Source organism: Gopherus flavomarginatus, chromosome 2 (genome assembly GCF_025201925.1).
Source record: "Gopherus flavomarginatus isolate rGopFla2 chromosome 2, rGopFla2.mat.asm, whole genome shotgun sequence".
Taxonomy (NCBI): domain Eukaryota; kingdom Metazoa; phylum Chordata; order Testudines; family Testudinidae; genus Gopherus; species Gopherus flavomarginatus.
The window spans coordinates 245,560,076-245,571,883 of NC_066618.1; the positions used below are offsets into that span (position 1 = coordinate 245,560,076).

General features: G+C 43.3%; 1 long non-coding RNA gene across 1 annotated transcript; it reads left to right on the plus strand.

Moving 5' to 3' along the window:
- Positions 1–18: 18 nt before the first annotated feature.
- LOC127045424 (uncharacterized) lies at positions 19–11,455 on the plus strand. The gene is made up of 4 exons (XR_007772688.1): positions 19–123; positions 4,402–4,472; positions 6,910–7,083; positions 10,711–11,455. It is a non-coding gene; the product is annotated as an uncharacterized LOC127045424 (long non-coding RNA).
- Positions 11,456–11,808: the final 353 nt, after the last annotated feature.

Below are 11,808 nucleotides of genomic sequence, written 5' to 3' on the forward strand. Positions count from 1 at the left end.
AAATGGGAAATGCCATCGAGCTGGAGTAGCCAGGCTCGCGCTTCCGGGGCTGACAACGCAAGCCGCTATTTAACTGACAAACCAGTCAACCAATCAGAGGAAGGAAAACAACGGGCTAGTGCGGTGAGTCTGATAGTAAGGGACTTGCTGAGGCAGCGTGTGTAAGGAGGGGAGCGCGGTAAACTCCGGGGAGAGGGCCGGGTGCCGGGGCCTGCCCCGACTATTGCTTTAAGGTGGGGTCTGTGCTTCGTTCCTTTTCAAAACGTTGTGTTTTGTAGCAACGGCCCGTCACCGCCAAAATCACCCCCGTCCCCACCTGACCCCCTCCGGCCTCCGCCAAAATCACCCCCCCCGGAAAAATCACCCCCCTCCCCTCCCCACCCGGCCCCCGCCAAAATCACCCCCGTCCCCACCCGACCCCCTCCGGCCTCCGCCAAAATCACCCCCCCCGGAAAAATCACCCCCCTCCCCTCCCCACCCGGCCCCCGCCAAAATCACCCCCGTCCCCACCCGACCCCCTCCGGCCTCCGCCAAAATCACCCCCCCCGGAAAAATCACCCCCCTCCCCACCCGGCCCCCGCCAAAATCACCCCCCTCCCCACCCGGCCCCCGCCAAAATCACCCCCCTCCCCACCCGGCCCCCTCCGGCCTCCACCAAAATCACCCCCCACCCCGCCAAAATCACCCCCGTTCCCAAACCGCCGCATTCGGACCCCTCAAAATCTCCCCTGGTCCCACCCCCCCCCCCGGCATCAAACTCCCCCCACCCCGTCCTAACTCGGTCTCTGCCCTGGCAAAGTCACCCTCTGGCCCGGCCCGGCCCAGCCCAGCCCTTTCCAACGCACACGACCAGCCTCACATTTGGGGGTCTCTCACCACTCACTCCCCCGATCCATTCCACATCCTGTTACTGGCAGTATAAGCAAACGTGCGTTTTGTTGCTGCCTGTGAAGCCTTATCTGTCCCCATCTGCCTCCGCCCTACTAGAGAGGAGAGATGGCAACAACCAATAAAGAGGTGCTGAAGACAAGTATTTCGACACCACCACCACCCCACCTACCTAAACTCTTGATAGATTTCTTTATTATTATAAGAGCCAAGGCACTTGATATGCCACTGTCATAGTATAATTCCCAAATCTGGACCTTAGCATCCAAAATATGGGAACTAGCATGAATTCCCCTAATAATTACCAGCTTAGATCTGATAGGCTGCAACCAATCAGGACTTAGGTAGAGTGCCTGATAGACTCTGGTCTCCCCAAACCCTTCCCTGGGGATCCCCAAGACCCAGATTTCTTGAGTCTCACAACAAAGGGAAATAAACCATTCCCTCCCCTCTCTTTACCTCCTCCCAGATCTTTCCCGCCCTGGGTACTCTAGGAGATCACCGTGATTCAACTCCGTGAATCTAACACAAAGAGGAAATTTACCTTTCCCTCCCTCAGGGCAATACAGATTCAAGCTTCTTGAATGTGACACAAAGAGGAAACTTATCCTTCCCTCCCCTCTGCTCTCTTTCCCTTCTCCCAACCAACCAATTGGGAATTGGTGTACATTGACTCAGTTCCTTTGAGCGTTAACTAGGAGAAAAAAAAAATCAAACAGGTCTTAAAGCGAAGCTTCTAATAAAAAAGAAAGAAAAAAGTAAGAGGTTTATCTCTGCATCTAGATGGTAAACAGTTACAGGGTCTTTTAGCTTATAGAAAACGGATAAACAGCCTTATCCAGAAAAAATACAATTTAAACTATTTCCAGCAGACTACACATTTGCAAATACAGAAAAACAATGTAAAAGCCTATATTGTCTTTCTACCTCTGTACTTACAATTGGAAACAGAAGATTAAAGAGCCTGGAGATTCATGTGGTCACTCTCAGAACCCAGAAAGAGAACAGACAAAGGACCCACACCCAAACTTCCCTCCACCCAGATTTGAAAGTATCTTGTCTCTGGATCGGTCCTCTGATCAGGTGTTGCAGGTCACTGTTTGTTAACCCTTTACAGGTGAAAGAGACATTAACCCTTAGCTATCTGTTTATGACAGCCACTGAAATGCAGCCATCACTGGAGTGAATGTTTAATTGAGGCATATAATTAATCTTATTATTTATATATGGTAGCACCTTTGAATTGCAATCAAAGATTCATAGACTCTGTGACTGGAAGGGACCTCAAGAGGTCATCGAGTCCAGTCCCCTGCCCTCATGGCAGGACCAAATACTGTCTAGACCGTCCCTGATAGACATTTATCTAGATAAGGGCTCCATTGTGCTAGGTACTGTACAGACGTGTTGCAAAGAAGGCAGTCGCCATGTAAGATACTTACAAAAAGGCCTGTTTCTCCCCATCAACAAACAAAAACCAAACCAGCTATTGTGTGACATATCAGATATAGAATCAGAACTGGAAGAGACCTTGAGGGTCATCTAGTCCAGTCCCCTACACTCATGGCAGGACTAAGTATTATCTACATCATTCCTGACAGATCCTTGTCTAACTTGCTCTTAAAAATCTCTGATGATGGAGATTCCACAACCTCCCTAGGCAATTTATTCCAGTGCTTAACCACCTTGACAGGAATTTTTTCCTAATATCCAACCTAAACTTCCCTTGCTGCAATTTAAGCCCCTTGCTTCTTGTCCTATCCTCAGAGGTTAAGAAAAACAATTTTTTTCCTCCTCCTTGTAACAACCTTTTACATACTTGAAAACTATTATCATGTCCCGTCTCTGTCTTTTCTTTTCCAAACTCAACAAACCCAATTTTTTCAATCTTCCCTCATAGGTCACATTTTCTAGACCTTTAATAATTTTTGTTTCTCTTCTCTGGACCCTCTCCAATTTGTTCACATCCTTCCTGAAATATAGCATCCAGTACTGGACACAATACTCCAGTTGAGACCTAATCAGCGTGGAATAGAGTGGAAGAATTACTTCTCGTGTCTTACTTACAACACTCCTGCTAATACATCCAAGAAGAACGTTCGCTTTTTTTGCAACAGCGTTACACTGTTGACTCATATTTAGCTTGTGGGCCACTATGACCCCCAGATCCCTTTCCGCAGTACTCCTTCCTAGGCAGTCATTTCCCATTTTGTAGGTGTGCAACTGATTGTTCCTTCCTAAGTGGAGAACTTTGCATTTGTCCTTACTGAAGTTCATCCTATTTACTTCAGACTCCAGTTTGTCCTATCCTCTAAAGCACTCGTAACCCCTCCTAGCTTGGTACTGTCTGCAAACTTTATAAGTGTACTCTATGCCATTATCTAAATCATTGATGAACATATTGAATGGAACCACACCCAGAACTGATCCCTGTGGGACCCCACTCATTATGTCCTTCTAGCACGACTGAACCACTGATAACTACTCTCTGAGAACAGTTTTCCAACCAGTTTTGTGCTCACCTTATAGTAGCTCCATCTAGTTGCATTTCCCTAGTTGTACAGTTTATGCATTCTCACTTCTATTTTCTTCTGACACACCTAATTGCTCTTGCTATCCTTCCTGATGTGTTAGTATGGAAATCAACCTGGTAGCATGAGAAAATGTAGATCCACTGTCTAGTAATCTAACTCCAGGACACAGCATGTATGAAGATGTATACCTAACAACTTCATTCCTGATCAGACCACTTTTACAGATTAAGTAGCTGGAACTGATTTGTACAGTTATACAAAATTTAAGGAAGAGAAGCTGTAAATTGCATTGCTGGAAACTGAAGAGTAAAGACTTACCAGTACATAAGTTACAATACTAGTCCCATCAAGAAGTAGATGGCTAATACAGTGAGATATTTTCTATTTCCAATTTGAAAAAAATTTCCACTCTCTGTCTTTCTTCAGCCATAGTTCTTGAACTGTGGTCATCTGCTGCATTTTTGAGTGTCCTTACAGAAAATGAAAATAATTCAACTCCTGATCTGTGAGATGTCCATGTAGCATATTTCAGAACGCAGTAGTGCAGTTGCTTTGCTGTTAATACTCTACACACAAAGCAAAGAAGCACAACTAAGGAACTGGAATTTGAGGAGGGAGTGAGGGATGGAGGGAAAAATTCAAATAAGATGCATATCTTTCATTCATGCTTAGTGTTCCTTGTCACATTTCCCCTTCCCACCCCCTAACACTTGAACGACATGGTCGAAAAATGCCCCCAGTCCCCATAAAAAATGCCCTAAAATTTTTCGATTACTATGAGTGCTTGGCGTTGGTTTAAAAAAGGAAAGATTTTCTATAGATTTAATGGCCTGTAGATCTGTCCCAGTGCTGAAGAGGCCTCTGTGCTTGCCTAGTAAGTACTTTTCATAAACATTTTTAGAATATTTGACCTTAAGCATGACCTGAAGATTAATAGGTATACATTGTATAACTTTTTAAGTGGGCCTGTTTTCCCCCTCAGTGCACTTGTGACTTCTATTAAGGCTAATGGGAGTAAGGTGTGTGCCTAAAGGTTAGAAGAAACTTCTAAAGGTGTGTATTAATGATCTCATAATTGCTGAGGTGCGGCTTCTTCATATGGAAGCAAACTAATTAAAAAATCCTATTGTATCTTGGGATAGCAACATATCTGGAATATATCATGTGTATGTTTCTTTGAGTTCTCTAATACTTAGATACTGTGGGCCAAATTAAAGGTGGAGTTTGAGCCTTAACTCTGAACTTCCTTGTTTTTAAGCGTCTTTTGTAACTTCAAAGTTATACGTTAAGGTTTACTTCTTCAGCGTTTATCAATTACCTCTAGTCAAGGGGATAGAGTTGGTTCTTTTAAAATATATACATTGAAAAGAACAGGAGATGTAAAATGAATCAATCAAGAGGATTTAGTGGATTTGCTCCCCAAGGAAGAGCAGTTGTTGTTGTTTGTACATTTATACAAAACTTAAAGAGAAAAGGAGTAAATTGCAAGCAGTGAACATGATTTCTCCTCTTTCTTTTTAATGAGTTTACATAGAATACAAACCGAATACTGGTAGTAAACATATTTGGCCCTCTCAGTAGGGCATTTGAGCATTATGCATGACATATGACAAAACACATGTACTTTGAAAAAAAGCAATGACATGACCTTTGGGGTATATTTGTTGTCCATAGTGTGTTTGTGGAGTACTTACTGCTTGACTGAAATATACCATGTGGTCTATTTGTTTGGGGGATTGTGTGCTGAGCCTAGCAGCCTGCTAGGCAAGGCTGAGAACTTCTTAACGAGGCTTTGATCCCTAAGCCCTTTAGCACCCATCAACCCTTAACCAGGGGGCAGGGCTACTGAGGAAGACCAGGGCTTTAAAAAGCCCTCTCCTAAGCAACCAGAGGAGCTAGCAAACAGGGGTGTTTTGCGAGGGAGTTTAGTGGGGAGCTAGATACACTTAACATTCTTTAAACTTAAGGCAAATACAGCCCCTGATAAAAACAAAACAACAATGGAACGAGCTGCAGGAGTAAAAAGAGAATGCAGGCAGAAGTCCAGCAACAGAGTGGGGCATCTAGTTTATTATACTCAATGCAGCATGTATGATTATCTGTGGTATGGGCAGGTTGCATGTGTGTGCGTTAGGAGAAAGGAGCTCCTGGCCCTCAGAGACCGTATATGGGCTTTGGAGATCAGAGTATCTGAACTGGAGGAGCTAAAGGAGACAGGTACATGCATGAGAGTTTCTGGGACACAGTAGAATGTTCCTACCCCTGGTCTGACAGCCTATGTGCTGTTGAGGAGGATGAAAGTCTCAGAGAAAGAGAACATCCAACTGGAGTAGAGGGAAACAATCCCATAGTTGGGATCCTCCTTCCAGATGATGTGATGGTTATCCTCTCACACTGAGGATACCTCTCCAGGGGAGAGAACTCCAATTACTGGGAAGAGAATAGTAATAGTTATGGGGAATTCAATTGTTAAACCTAGATAGGTGGGTTTGGGATGACCACAAGAATTGCATGGTGACTTGCCTGCCTGGTATGAAGGTTGTGGCTCTCTCAAGATATCTACCGTGACGGGGCAAGGCCAAATAGCTGTATTAGCCCCAGGTTAAACAAATCCCTGGTACCAGGATAAGTAAATGGCAGCTGCTCCAGGTCAATTAAGACACCTGGGGCCAATTAAGATCTTTCCAGAAGGCAGTGGAGACTGCTAGGTTGATTGGGACACCTGAAGCCAATCAGGAGCTGGCTGAAACCAGTTAAAAAGCCTCCCAGTTAGTTAGTCAGGTGTGTATGTATGTCAGGAATTGTAAGGAGTTGTGCTGTTGGAGAGACTGAGCTGTATACACCATACTAGGTACAAGGAAGGTGGCCCTGAGGTAAGGGTGAAGTGGAGCTTGAGGAAGTGGGGGCTGCTGTGGGGAAGTAGCCCAGGGAATTGTATGTGTCCTGTTCCTAAAAGATCAGCTACTATAGCTGATACTATTGGTGTCCCTGGGCTGGAACCTGGAGTAGAGGTTGGGCCTGCCCCCCCCCCCCCCCCCCCCCGCTTAATCACTGAGACTGGGAGACAACAGAGACTGTGCTAGGGAGGATAGCTTCTCCTCACCTCCCTCACTGGCTTATGGTGAAAATGGCTCAGTAGACTGTGACCCTTGTCCCTAGAGAGAGAAGGGTTAAGGAGAGGATCACGGTGAGCCTCTGAGGCTAGTGAAATCTGTCAGGAAACGCAGGATCCATGAAGATGAGGATGGAACTTTGTCACACTAGATAGACTTGTGTGTAGTGCTGGGGAGAAGCTGTTGGCTGTGGAACATGTAAATATCAACTGTGAGCCTATGCCCCATATTCTTCATAGAGATATGCTTCTGATATGAATATGACATAACTAAAATGTGTTATGCAAGATGGGTCATGTGAGGTGTCATTGGAAAGGTTCTGTTTTACTGAAATTCATTATCCTATTTGTATGCATGTATCATTTCTGTATCTGAAGTTAGGAATATTGTTTACATTTGGGGGACGTCCACCAGACAGTATGCAATCAGTCTGGATGGGACATTTGGGAGAACAATAGGACTCTGAAGATGCTAGTCTCCCACCTTCCTGAGAAGTTTCCTGGAATGCTGTAATGATGTCACATGGTGCTGGATTACATCTTGGACTTCAGGTATTTTTCCACTAGGAGGTGAGGGAATTGCACTGAAACAAAAGATTTGTACCATATATAAATCCTATTTAAAGCAGGGAAGTGAGGTAATCAGGGTTCTTCTCCACTGCCCTCCCACCCAAGAAGGAAGACTGCTGAAAACACCTGAAGAAACAAAGGAACTAAGCTCAAGGGGTTGGGAGGCAGGGGCTGAACCCACATGAGAAAGGTCTAGCCTGTGAAAGGAATGCCTGGAGATCTAAACTGCACTGCTTGCACCTTACCTTCAAGAAACTTTACAACCTACAAAAAACAACACTTAAAGTGAGAATTTGTTACACTAAATTAACTGGTTAATAGTATTAAGCTTCATTTATGTTTTTTGTTTTGTTTGCTCAGTAATCTGTTTTGCTATCCCTTATAATCACTTACAATTTATCCTTTGTAGTTAATAAACTTGTTTTGTTTTCTAAAACCCAGTTTGTGCAATTCATAATAAGGGTGGGGTTGGGGGGAAAGCTGTGCATATCTTCCTTCACATTGAGGGAGGGAGTGAACTTCATAAGCTTACACTGTACAGTTTTCTGTGCAGTGCAAGATAATACAACTTTGGGTTTATACTCCAGAGGTGATGTGCACTTGAATGCCTGGCAATTTCCGAGCAGAGGTGATTGTAGTGTCTGTATGATTATACAGCTGGGTTTGTTCCGACCTGTGTGTTTGCTGGAGGAGGCCAGAGAGCTTAGTTCAGCAAAACAGTGTAAGGGAGCCCAGGCTGGCGGAGGAGATTAGGTGGTATCCTGGAAGGGGGGTCCAACCCACCATACCAATGACTTAGGGAAGGATAGGAGAGAGGTCCTGGAGTCCATATTTAGGCTTTTAGGCAAGATATTGAAGTCAGGACCTCCATGGTATGTCTGTCTGAACCATATGCTCCAGGCTAAACCATCTGGGGAGAGGGATAGCTCAGTGGTTTGAGCATTGGCCTGTTAAACCTAGAGTTGTGAGCTCAATCCGTGAGGGGGCCATTTAGGGATGGGGCAAAAATCTGTCTGGGGATTGGTCTTGCTTTGAGCAGGGGGTTGAACTAGATGACCTCCTGAGGTCCCTTCCAACCCTGATATTTTATGGTAGCTTTCTCTTAAATAGTTCAAGTTCCACATGCAGGGCCAGTTAGACAGGTAGAACTGCAGGGTCTCAATGCATGGATGAGATGATGGTGTAGGGAGGAGGGGTTTAGATTTATTAGGAACTGGGGGAACTTTTGGGAAAGGGGGAGACTATACAGGAAAGATGGGCTCCACCTAAACCAAAATGGAACCAGATTGCTGGCACATAAAATTAAAAGTTTTGTAGAGCAGTTTTTAAACTAAGGACTGGGGGAAAATTGACAGGTACAAAGGAGCGTATGGTTCAGTTAGAGACATACCTTAGGGGAGGATCTACTAATGGGGATTCTTTCCCTCCAATTTAGGAGGGGAGGGTCTGATGAGGAAAGCCAAATGAAAAAGTCCCATTCAGTTACAGATGACTTAAACAATTATTCCATTCCAGAAAGCATTGCATAACTCAAATTTTGTGTGCATTGGAAATGTATACCCATACATTATGAAAAAATTTCCTCAACTCGAAAATCCTATTTCTGGCTTATGGAACTTTTTCCGTAAGTGCGAATTTGCGTAAGTCAGGTCTTGCATAACCCGGAGAGCGTCTGTACATTATGCAATGGCAGATAGGTTAAAAAGTGACACGTTTTTAAAGTGTTTATATACAAATGCTAGATGTCTAAATAATAAGGTGGGTGAGCTAGAATGCCTCGTATTAAATGAGGGTATTGATATAATAGGTATCACAGAAACTTGGTGGAATGAGGATAATCAATGGGACACAGTAATACAAGGGTACAAAAATATATCGGAAGGACAGAACAGGTCTTGCTGGTGGGGGGTGTGGCAGTATATGTGAAAGAAAGCATTAAATCAAATAAAGTAAAAATCTTGAATGAACCAAACTGTGACTTAAAATCTCTATGGCTAGCGTTTCCATGCTCAAATAATAAGAATACAGCAGTAGGGATATACTACCAGCCATCTGACAAGGATGGTGATAGTGACTGTGAAATGCTGAGGGAGATTAGAGGGGTTGTAAAAATAAAACGCCTCAATAATGGGGGATTTCAACTATCCGCATATTGACTGGGTACATGACACCTTAGGATGGGATACAGAGATAGTTTCTTGACACCTTAAATTACTACTACTTGGAGCAGCTAGTCCTGGAATCCACAAGAGGAGAGGCAATTCTTGATTTAATCCCAAGTGGAGCACAGGATCTATTCCAAGAGGTGAATGTAACTGGACCACTTGGTAATAGTGACCATAATATAATTAAATTTAACATCCCTGTGCTGGGGAAAACACCACAGCAGCCTAACATGGTACCATTTAATTTCAGAAAGGGGAACTACACAAAAATGAGGAAGTTAGTTAAACAGAAATTAAAAGGTATAGTGCCAAAAGTGAAATCTCTGCAAGCTGTGTGGAAACTTTTTTTTTTTTTAAAAGACTCCAACTTAAATGTATACCCCAAATTAAAAAACAGAGAACCAAAAAAAGTGCCATCATGGCTTAACAACAAAGGAAGAGGAGCAGTGAGGCAAAAAGGCATCCTTTAAAAAGTGGAAGTTAAATACTAGCAAGGAAAATAGAAAGGAGCATAGACTCTGGCAAGTGAAGTATGAAAATATAATTAGGAAGGCTAAAAAAGAACTTGAAGAACAGTTAGCCAAAGACTCAAAGTAGTAATAATGTTTTAAGTACATCAGAAGCAGGAAGCCTGCTAAACAACCAGTGGGGCCATTGGATGATTGAGATGCTAATGGAGCACGCAAGGATGATGAGGCCATTGTGGAGAAATTAAATGAATTATTTGCTTTGATCGTCATGGCTGAGGATGTGAGGGAGATCCCTAAACATAAGCCATTCTTTTTAGGTGACCAATCTGAGAAACTGTCCCAGACTGAGGTGTCATTATCAATTTTGTTCCAAAACCACCTCTAAACAGCAATAAGTCACCAAGACCAGATGGTATTCACCTAAGAGTGCTGAAGGAACTCAAATGTGAAATTGTGGAACTATGAAGTGTGGTTTGTAATCTATCATTTAAATTAGGTTCTGTACCAAATGACTGCAGGATAGCTAATGTGATGCCAATTTTTAAAGAGTTCCATTGGTGATCCCAGCAAGTACAGGCTGGCATGTTATTGACTTGAACTGGGACCATATATAACATGGTTGCAACCAAGGTCATGTAGTGGCACCAAATCTGGTATAAAGGAGGTCTAGGTGTCTAAGACAAGGTTATGGTTTGCTGATTATGATTATGCTATTTGTATGCATATATCACTTTTGTATTTAAAGTTATAAGTATTGGCTATATACTGTCTGTATTTCAAATTATGCTGTTCTTCTGTATGACGCCCCAGACAAGCTGGTGTCAGCTCTGCCTAGCCTGTTTGATGGCCCATTAAGGACCATCGGCTATACAATTGACCCATTGAGAGAAGGCAAATAGGCCTTGTAACTCAGCAAAGTATGCAGGGACTTGCCCATGTGACTCCAGATTCAATTTTGCTGTAATTTTCCACAGTAAGGATAAAGATGCCTCATCTCCATCTTGTCTTCAGTCCTGCTTCATACCTCTGGAAGGACTTTGCTACAAACGGAAGCTCTACACAAAGGACTGATGACCCATCCCAGCTGTAGATGCACTCCAGAAACTTGATTTGAACCTGCAGTTTATTTCATCACTGCTGCAAGCCTGAACCAGGAACTTTGCCATTACTGTGTGTACTTGATTCCGTTTAACCAATTCTAGCTCTTATCTATATTTTTTCCTTTTACAAATAAACCTTTAGATTTTAGATTCTAAAAGATTGGCAACAGCGTGATTTGTGGGTAAGATCTGTTTTGTGGTTTTTTGTTTTTTTCCCCCCCCTCTTTTAAATATTGACCTGGGTCTGGGGCTTGGCCCTCTGGGATCAAGAGAAGCTCTTTTCTTTTACTGGGGTATTGGTTTTCATAACCATTTGTCCCCATAAAGAGTGGCACTGGTGGTGATGCTGGGAAACTGGAGTGTCTAAGGGAATTGCTTTTGTGACTTATGGTTAGCCAGTGGGGTAAAACCAAAGTCTTCTCTATTTGGCTGGCTTGGTTTGCCTTGGTGTGCGTAGAAACCCCAGCCTTGGGCTGTAACTGTCCTGCTTTAAGCAATTTATCCTGAATTGGCACTCTCAGTTGGGTCCTGCCAGAACCAGCATCATTACACAGTCCAATAAGCCTGACTTCAGTACCAGGGAAATTGGTTTAAATTATAGTAAAGAACAGAATTGTCAGACACAGATGAAGAAGATAACTTCTTATGGAAGAGTCAACATATTTTTTTTTTTTTTTTGGTAAAGGAAAATCGTGCCTCACCAATCTGCTAGAATTCTCTGGGGGAGTCAACAAGTATATGGACAATATATCAACTGGATCACCCATTTAAATTTTCAGAAAGCCTTTGACAAGGTCCCTCACCACAGGCTATTAAGCAAAGTAAGCTGTCATGGGATAAGAGTCCTCTCATGGATTGGCAACTGGTTAAAAGATAGGAAACAAAGGGTATAATTGGTCAGTTTTCAGACTGGAGAGAGGTATATGGTGGTGTCCCCCAGGGGTCTGTAATGGAACCAGAGGTATTCAAAAT